This window comes from Peromyscus californicus, unplaced genomic scaffold, assembly GCF_007827085.1.
Source record: "Peromyscus californicus insignis strain IS unplaced genomic scaffold, ASM782708v3 Scaffold_15__1_contigs__length_86483966, whole genome shotgun sequence".
In the NCBI taxonomy this organism is placed as follows: Eukaryota; Metazoa; Chordata; class Mammalia; order Rodentia; family Cricetidae; genus Peromyscus; species Peromyscus californicus.
The window spans coordinates 74449286-74458788 of NW_026294447.1; the positions used below are offsets into that span (position 1 = coordinate 74449286).

General features: G+C 47.6%; 1 non-coding gene across 1 annotated transcript; it reads left to right on the forward strand.

Annotated features, from left to right (window-relative positions):
* Positions 1-3771: 3771 nt before the first annotated feature.
* On the forward strand, positions 3772-3844 carry Trnaa-agc (transfer RNA alanine (anticodon AGC)). The gene has a single exon. It is a non-coding gene; the product is annotated as a tRNA-Ala (tRNA).
* Positions 3845-9503: the final 5659 nt, after the last annotated feature.

Below are 9503 nucleotides of genomic sequence, written 5' to 3' on the forward strand. Positions count from 1 at the left end.
TCCTGAGACACACAAGACAGCCCTTGCAAGAATGATCCCAGCTAGAATGTCAACAGTGCTGAACACCCAGCTTTAAAGTCATAAGCACCTGGGTTCAAACTCCAGCTGTACAAATTCAGCAAGTCGGTAGGCTCTCCAACCTGGGTTTCCACATCTGTAAAGGGGAGTAAACATTGTATTTGCAGTTAAAGCAATCTCTGTGCTGGAGATGGAAAAAGATTCCTTTAAAAAAAAAAAAAAAAAAAAAAAAAAAAAGAGTCCACTCAAAGCTAAGCATGATGACACACAACTTTAATCCCAGCACTCGAGAAGCAAAGGCAGGCCAATCTCTATGAGTTCAAGACCAGCCTGGTCTACATAAAGAGTTTCAGGACTGTCAGGGCTATATAGAGAGACTTTGTCTCAAGGAAAAAAAAATCCACTTAAAGGGTGTGACAATTGGGTCATCACACATGAAGTCGTCCAGCCCGGAAATTGTTTTTGACACCTGGAGCTGTCACCTGCCTCCTTACCCAGTGTTTGGGACTGGCGCCCTTAGAAGAACCCTTCAGGCCTCCTTGTCTTCCCTAGGGCATCTAGGCCTTCTGCAAGGCCAGCTGCATCACGGTTGGGTTGTGTCCGTCCGCAGACCCACGGTGCGGGTGGACGTGGACGGCGGGCCTCATTTCCGGTGACAGTGGACTTGAGCAGCCTGCCTCTCCTTTGGAACCACACAGCAGGTCCAATGCCAATTAGCTGAGCCTGAAAAATGAGTGTGCTCTCAGCTCTCCGGGGGAAGGCAGGGTGCCCCCAGCCCGGCCTGGGGTTGCTGCCCCGTTCCCCCTATTGTGCCTCCAACAAGGGCGTTTTATTGAAAAGAGCTGAGTGCATCTAATGCAGTTATCCGTGTCCGCCCCATCGAGCCGTGGGCTGGGGGCGAGGCGCGCAGCTGCCGCCGCCTCACACGCTCGCAACAAAGGAGGGCGCCGTGGAGAATTTGCTCCCCTTTGAACGGCTGGCTCATCTGGTTTCCATTTCTGAAAGGTTCCCCAATCTTTGCTTCCACCCAGCCCCCACTCCAGTGAGGGGTAGGAGTTGGTGGGGGGGGTTACACACCTCGCTTTGCTCCAGCTGTGCCCCTGGGGGAGGGTTCCCCATGTTCCTGTGCCATCATCGCTCCCTCATGCCTGTGGGAGGCGCGTGCATCCCTTTCCATGGGCCGGGACCAGCTGGGCAAACACACCTGGTTTACCAGTGGCCTGTGCCACCTTCCCAGATCTGAAACTCAGTTTTCCCCATCTTTAAAATGCCGTGTTCGGAAGCCACCTTGATGGCTTTCAACCCCCAAATTGAGAGGGGGCAGATTTGTGAAACATTTGGCAAGTGCATAATAGAATAATCAAGACAATTTAAATAGCCTTTAATGTCACAGCCCAAAGCCAGCCATGAGCTTTGCCGAGTAGTTTCCCTTGGTCTTCTTTGAGCATTAGAAGTCATGAATAAAATTATCACTGTATAATTGGAGTCACATTGCGTATCTGGTTTTATCTCCTGTCTTTATTTATATCTGGGTGTTTTTGTATGTTCATAGTCTTTGAAAATATGCTATTTTTAAACGGCTGCAAAATACGGCATCCTGGGCTTTACCACAGCTGATTTAACCTGTTCCTCCGTCTCTGTTTTTTAGGGTTGTTTCCCCCATTTGTTTAGGTGGTGGCCGTGACTTTCTCCCCAATGCTACAATGCAGAGGGCTATTTAAAAAAAAAATCAAATCCTCAAGTGGGTTCTCAAACTGACAGCTGGATCTCAATCTGCTCCCCACTACAAATCAAAGGCGTGAGGCAGGCATTTGCATGACTTCTTCAGACTGTGACAGAGGGAGGAGGTCATCCTGGTCTCCTCCCCTGCCTGACACCCCCAGGCACCTGCAAGATGGAAATTCACATTTGAATCATGGCCCCTGAAAAATTATAGGCCTGGGTAAACTATATAAATCTCAGTGCCCTCGGGTGCAAGGCAGAGTCCGCCACAGCACCCTCAAAGGGCTGCAGCAAACACCACGCACACAGTACTGAGCGTGTGGAAGGATACAACGTACTGTCTCACTTACTGATGGTGCGGTCCTGGTCAATTTCCCCAGTTCCTCTGACTGCCTTGTTGAGTAAGATGAGCCTCCCCCAGGAATGTCTCTTTCGTCCCCCAGGACCAGCCGCTTCAAACCCCCTTATCCATGCATAGTCCCTACTCAGAAGGCAGGGCCCTGGGGAGATGCTGGGTGCCCAGAACATCCTCCAGATCTCCACCTTTGCTTCTGGACTTGGCATTGCCTCCGCCTCAAAGAGGGGGGACAGGGTAGAAGTGAGGAAGCTGCCTTCCCACAACTGTCAGTCTCCTCCCTCACCTTCTTTAGACCTTCTATTTATTTGTCCAGATAAGTGGTGCCGTCATTAGCAGCCACCACTGACCAAGTCCCCATCAGATGTTAGACCCTGCAAAGTGTTATTGTGACGACTGTGAATTATCAGCCCTCCAGGTGACTGAATAAAAACTGAATCAGACGCTCACTCAAAGGACTGGCCTCATGGCGGTCTGACCACAAAGTCCTCCTCTTCCAGGACACTATATGACCTGGGCTCTGTTATCCATAGAACTGAGTTGCAGAGTCACTTTCTTGTATATGGCCTGAAGAACCTCAGAGAGCGAAGAAGGTGTTGAGGCAAGGTTGCCAGATTTAGTAAAGAAAAAGAACAGGCCATGTACCTGGTTAATTTGAAGTTCAAATAAACAGTTAATAGATTTTTAGTATAAAAATATATTCTCATGTGATATTTAAGATACATTTAAAATTCTTTATTATGGCAGGTGTGGTGGCTAATTCCAGCACTCTGGGGATAGAAGCAGAAAGATCTCCATGAGTTCAAGGCCAGCTTGGTCTACAGAGCGAGGTCCTAGCCAGTCAAAGTTACACAGAGAGACACTGTCTCAAAAAACAAAAATAAATTCATTACTTATTTGAAATTCCACATTAATTGAGTGCCATGTGTTTTATCTGACAACTCTAACTTGGGAGATATTTGTAGTCACCAGATAATTGTAAATACTTCTTAGCCACCAGATTGCATCACAATGATGTCATCATCTCTTTTTAAAATTGATTATTATAGTATGGATTCACGCTGTGCAGGGGGAGCGCATGCGTGGGTGACTTGGGTATGGAGGTCAGAGGACAATGTTACGGAGTCACTCCTCCCCTTTCACCTATACGTGGGTTCCCGGGATCGAACTCAGGTCTCCAGGGTTGCACAGCAAGCGCCTTGGTTTGCTGAGTCATTTTGTCACTTCCCTGATAACTCAGGGGTTAACTGACTTGCCAAGATCATGGGCTTAAATCTGAGCTGCACACAGCCCCAAGCCTCCTGAAATTGTTATAGAGCCGAGTAACAGTTGCTTGCTCTGACCCGAGGGAGAATCTGTGCCTTCATGTACAAAATTGTCACTCACCTGCACTGACTTTAGAAAAATGTGAGCAACGTGTGCAGTTTTTCACAAGCAATTCAACCAAAACCATCTCTTCTTTTAAAATACGTTAAGAATCTTCTGGTTATAAGCGACAGAACTCCTATCATCAACTGACAAGAAGGAATTGATTGCTCGTGTCAACTGGAAACTCCAGGGGACCATGTTGGTGGGAGCACATCACAGGGCCACTGTCAAGATCTCCCTGGTGCTCAGAGTTGGAACAGTTTGGGCAACAGAAGAATAAGGTTGGGTAGTAACTCAAAGGACTGGGCTGGGATGTGGCTCAGTTGGTAGAGTGCTTGCCTAGCATGCACGAAACCCTGGGTTCCATCCCCAGCATCCCATGAACTGGTCACAGTACCACCTGTAATCCCTGGGAGATGAAGGTAGGAGGATCAGGAACTTGATTGAGTTCCTCCTTGGCTACACAGGGACTTTTTGGACAGCCTGGGATACATGAGACCCTGTTTTAAAAATAAGACATAGGTAAGGGCTGGAGAGATGATTCAGCAGTTGAGGGCACTGGCTGCTCTTCCAGAGGACCTGGATTTGATTTTCAGCACCCACATGGCAGCTCATAACTATCCCTGACTCTGGTTCCGGAGGATCTGACTCCCTCTTCTGGCCTCTACAGGCACCAGGCATGCATGTGATGCACAGATATTCATGCCAACAAAATACTACAAATATAAAATTTAAAAACAAACAAACAAACTAGGAGTCCTTATTTACATAAAAACAACTAAACAGATAATATTGCAAAAGAGAGAGATCTCCCATTCAGAAGCATGCCAAATAATTAGAGAGCCATTGTACCCTCAAAAGGAAGGAATATAATACCCACTGGTTAAAAATTGGACATTGTGTTTAAGAATGGGATGGGCGCAGCAGCTTCCTTCCAAAATACAGTATGGAACATTCCATAGGCAAATAACACCACAGAGGATAAATGACAGATCCTCACTGAGCCATGTGACCAAGGCCAATATCAGCAGCCACAGGCCGTGCTGATGTGATGTGGTAAGGGGACACCTTATATCTCCAATAATATTCAACTCCAGTCCACTTCTGAGGGGGAAACATACAAACCTCAATTGAAGAGCATTCTACATTTCTGATCATCATTCATCAATACTGTCAAAGTCATCAAAAATAAGGAAGGCCTTAGAAACTGCCACAACCAAGAGGAACCCAAGGAAGCAGGATTGTAGTAGTCTGAATTAAATGACCCCCAAAGGGAGTGGCACCATTAGGAGGTATGGCTTCGTTGGAGTAGGTGTGGCCTTGTTGGAGGAAGTGTGTCACTGTGGGGATGGGCTTTAAGGCATCCTTTGCTCAAGCTTCACTCAGTGTGACACTCAAGCCACTCAGTGTGACACTCAAGCTTGAAAGATGTAGGACTCTCAGCTCCTTCTCCAGCACCATGTCTGCCTGCATGCTGCCATGTCCCACCATGATGATAATGGACTCAACCTCTGAACTATAAGCCTCCCCATTAAACGTTTTTCTTTATAGATTGCTGTGGTCATGGCATCTGTTCACAGCAATAGAAACCCCAACGAAGACACATGATGAATAGAGTTTCTGTGTATCCTGAAGGGGACCTTGATACAGAAAAAGAACATGGGGATGGAATTGAGAAAATTCAAATAAAAGATGGACTTTACTTAATAATAATATCCAACATCACTTCATTAATTGTGACAAGGAATGACACCTATCACAATGTCTTAATAACAGGAGAGATTAGGTGTGGAACACCTGAGAATTATCTGTGTTCTCTCTGTAAACTTAAAGCCATTCTAAAATTTAAAAGATATGAGAAAAAGAAAAAAAACTAGGTGGGCATCAGCTCTTGCAGAGGATCTGAGTTCAGTTCCCAGCACCCACACCAGGCAGCTCACAACTGCCTGTAACTGCAGCTCCTTGGGGACCCAAGGTCTCTGGCCTCCACAAGTAGCTGCACTCACATGCACACCCACTCACCTACCCCACCCACACACACATATACAAATAATTGAAAATAAATAAACATCTTGGGGCTGGAGAGATGGCTCAGAAGTTAAGAGCACTGGTTACTCTTCCAGAGATCCTGAGTTCAATTCCCAGAAACCATGTGGTAGCTCACAGCCATCTGTAATGAGATCTGGCGCCCTCTTCTGGCCTGCAGGCATACCTGCAGACAGAGCTCTGTATACATAATTAAAAGACACTGTGTACGTAACATATAAATAAAATAAATCTTTAAATAAATAAATAAATAAATGCCATTTTTCTTAAGGAGAAAAAAATAGCCAAACACTTCAGCTGTCAGTAGACTTAGAACTCATCATCCTTTCCTGACTCTGCTTTATCCAAGGCATATGACAGAGTACAGTGGCAGCGCCACCACAGTGTCCTCTCCGGTCAGAGGTCAGCAGGTCAGGGCCGTCACTTCCAAGAATCCTTGGACCTCGATTTTCCTGGCTGATCACATGTTCAGTCACTGGGGCCCAAGGAACAAAAAGCCCCAATTGGTCTACGTCTGTCGTCTGTTGCAGCTGTGAGACAGAGACTGATCAGGGGAGAAGGAGGGGACACACAGGAAACTCGAGGGCTGTCACCCAAAGCAGGTCTGGTGATCAAAACGACAAATGTCTGATGCCAACTTCAACATTTTGGATTTTGTATTGTTGGATATAGAATCCCATTGTGTAGACCAGGCTGGCCTGGAATTCGTTAGGGAGACTAGGCGGGCTTTGAACTCACAGTGATCCACCTGCCTCTGCCTCCCAAGTGCTGGGAGCAGTGTGAGCCAGCACACCTGGCTACTCACTTAAGTTTTCAACTTCACTTCAAGTTAAACAAATAAGTAGTCGTCCTATAAACAGTGGTTCTCAACCTGTCATATGACCGACCTATGAGGGTCACGTATCAGACACCCTGCATATCAGATGTTTACATTATGATGCATAACAGTAGCAAAATTAGTTATGAAGTAGCAACAAAAATAATGGTTGAGGGTCACCCTAACATGAGGAACTATATTAAAAAGTCTCAACATTAGGAAGGTTGAGAGCCACTACTGTAAAAGAATAAAAAAAAAGAAAGACCACTGAACCGGCTAGGCTAAAGAAACACAGATTTGGCCGGGCGGTGGTGGCGCACGCCTTTAATCCCAGCACTCGGGAGGCAGAGCCAGGCGGATCTCTGTGAGTTCGAGGCCAGCCTGGGCTACCAAGTGAGTCCCAGGAAAGGCGCAAAGCTACACAGAGAAACCCTGTCTTGAAAAACAAAAAAACAAAAACAAAAACAAAAACAAAAACAAAAAAGAAACACAGATTTGATATAGCCGTTTAAATGCACTTAAGTGCATTGTTCAGGAGTTCAGTTTCTTCCCCTTCTGAGCCAGTGGCCCCAGCAAGTGTTCAGAGTGAGCTTGGCCTCACCAGGCAGGAGAACTCTGCTAGGACACCTGCTGGGACACCCACAGGGACAGTGGCCTTTGTACTTTACTCTTATGGCCTTGGGTTCTCAGTCATCTTCAGAAAGGTGTCCTGAATCGAACCCATGGTCTTCTGTGAGTCTGGCTCTCAGGCTGAGTTCTCTGCCGGGAATGGACATGCCGCTCTGAAAGTCTAGCTCTCAGAGCCGAGGTAACACCCAATCTTGAGGTCCACAAACTCTTCCCCTCTAGTGCCACCAGTCAGAAGTCAGGCTCCTCCCACTCCTTGCCCGCTTCTCCGAAACTCCTTCAAGTCCTCTACCTTGAGTTCTTCCTCCATTCTTTGCGTCATGGTACAGTGCCCGGGGTCATTCCTCTGGACCCCAATGACAATCAGCGCTTGAGAACAGTTTAGCCCCACCCCTCGACTGCCTACAGCTCCTGGATTTCCTTGGGGCTGGGTTTGCTCTAGGGTCGTCAGACAGGACACAATGCCTTTGTCCCCAGAGAGTTACAACAGGACTAAGATGTCAAGAAAAATCTAAGAAGCTGCACATGAAGCCAACCCCAGAGCTTTACAGAAGCATAGGGTCGGATTCCCAGCTCCAATGCCCTCTTCCGGCCTCCCCGAGCACCAGGCATACATGTGTACACAGATACACATATAAGATACACATATTTTAGAAAATAATAATTTTTAAAAGAACACAGTAAGCTGGGCGGTGGTGGTGCACGCCTTTAATCCCAGCACTCAGGAGGCAGAGGCAGGCGGATCTCTGTGAATTCGAGGCCAGCCTGGGCTACAGAGTGAGTTCCAGGAAAGGCGCAAAGCTACACAGAGAAACTCTGTCTCAAAAAAAAAAAAAAAAAAAAAAAAGTAACAGTCCCCACAGTCCATAGCCTCTGCAGGAATTTCCTCTTTTGCATTCATTATCTTATAGTTAGTTCAGTCTAGGGGTGCTCTGAGTGTCTCAGCTGTATCAAGCAGGGGGTTCAGACCTCTCCCACACAAGTTTTACTTTTTTTTTTTTTCTGTAGTGGCAGCTTTGAAAAAGAGCTTTGAGCCTGACGATAGTGGCATACACCCAGCACTCGGGAGACAGAGGCAGGCAGATCTCTTGTGAGTTCGAGACCAGCCTGGTCTACAGAGTGAGGTCCAGGACAGCCAGGGCTGTTACACAGAGAAACCCTGTCTTGAAAAACTAATAAAATAAAATAAATGAAACAGAGCTTTGAGCGCCTGAAAGATGTTCAAACATCTCCTGGTTTCTCCAGACTTGTCTCTCAGCATCCCTCCAACTCCTCATCTCTCTCCCTCAGCATTTGCTGCCTTCCCCAAGCAGATCTGTGGTCAGTTAAGGAAGAAGTCAGCCTCAGACCAGTGGGAGGCCCCTTCAGCTTCTACTACCCATTGGTTTTCTTAGCCCACATGGAGAGCAGACCCAACTCTGCCCCATGCTATACAAACCTGACATCTTCATTTGTCTTTCTTTAATTTTACCTAGCCTTGACTTTTAGAGACCTACAGCTTGAAGAGGGTAAGCCAGAAAACCCACACGTGCACATAGCATGAGGGGAGTGTGTGAGAGTGTGAGCAGGCACGGAAGGTGCCCCCACAGTCCACCTCCCAGGCCCTCTGGCTCTCCTATACCATCCCCAGGCACCTTCGGCAGGCAGGCCAACCTCCAATACCTCAATCGCTCCCCAACTGCTGCCTCTAATCAGGTCTGGGAGTGGACCACAGTGGAGTTGCAGCTCACTGGCTTATGTGAAAACAGCCCGGGGTTGGCCCCAGCAGCTCACACCTGCACACTCCGTTCTTCCCTGCTGTTTACACATTGTCATCCACAATTAATGCTTTCTAAGGAACTGTGGGGACTGATTGCCCCACCACCACACAGGGACCCCATTCGGAGCCCTTGTGTCTGCTAAATTGAGCGTGGGGCCCTGCGATTAAATTAAGGCTTGTGGCTCTGGCCCTCCACTCACACTCCATCACTCCATCCCTCTCTGCCCCCATTCTGCCTCCCTTTCCTTCCCTCCCTCCCTCCCCCTCCCCCTCTCCTTTCACTCCCACCTCCCATTCCTGGGCCCCTTTGCAGCTTGAAAGCAGGAGGTGGGAAAGGAGGAAATGGCCTAGTCTGTGGACTGGTAGGGAGAGTAGACATTCATTTAAATTGGAGATAAAAGGACACGAGAGACTCCTTGGTGAGAAGGCTCAGGAGGAGGAGACAGAGCTGAAACTCAGGCATAGACAGAGGAAGTGATCCAGGACCTTGGCTAGCTATGGAGGTATCAGTCTCTACAGTCAGGAGTTCAGATGCCCACAGCAGATATGCCTGGGCTTGATTCCAGCTCTGCCCCTGTTTGGCTCTGGGATCCTAATTTGTGTTTAACCATTCTGGGTCTTAGTCTCTCTGTGCCAGCCAGATGACTCCCAATAGGCAACGAAGGGCCAGGCATCTTCAGGGGACAAGAAGCAGGCCTTAGTCTTTGTAGAGTTCTACTCGGGCTTGATAATCTAGTAGCCAGGAGTCCATGGAAACTAATTGTTTATGAGTCAGATAAAAGGCATGGAAT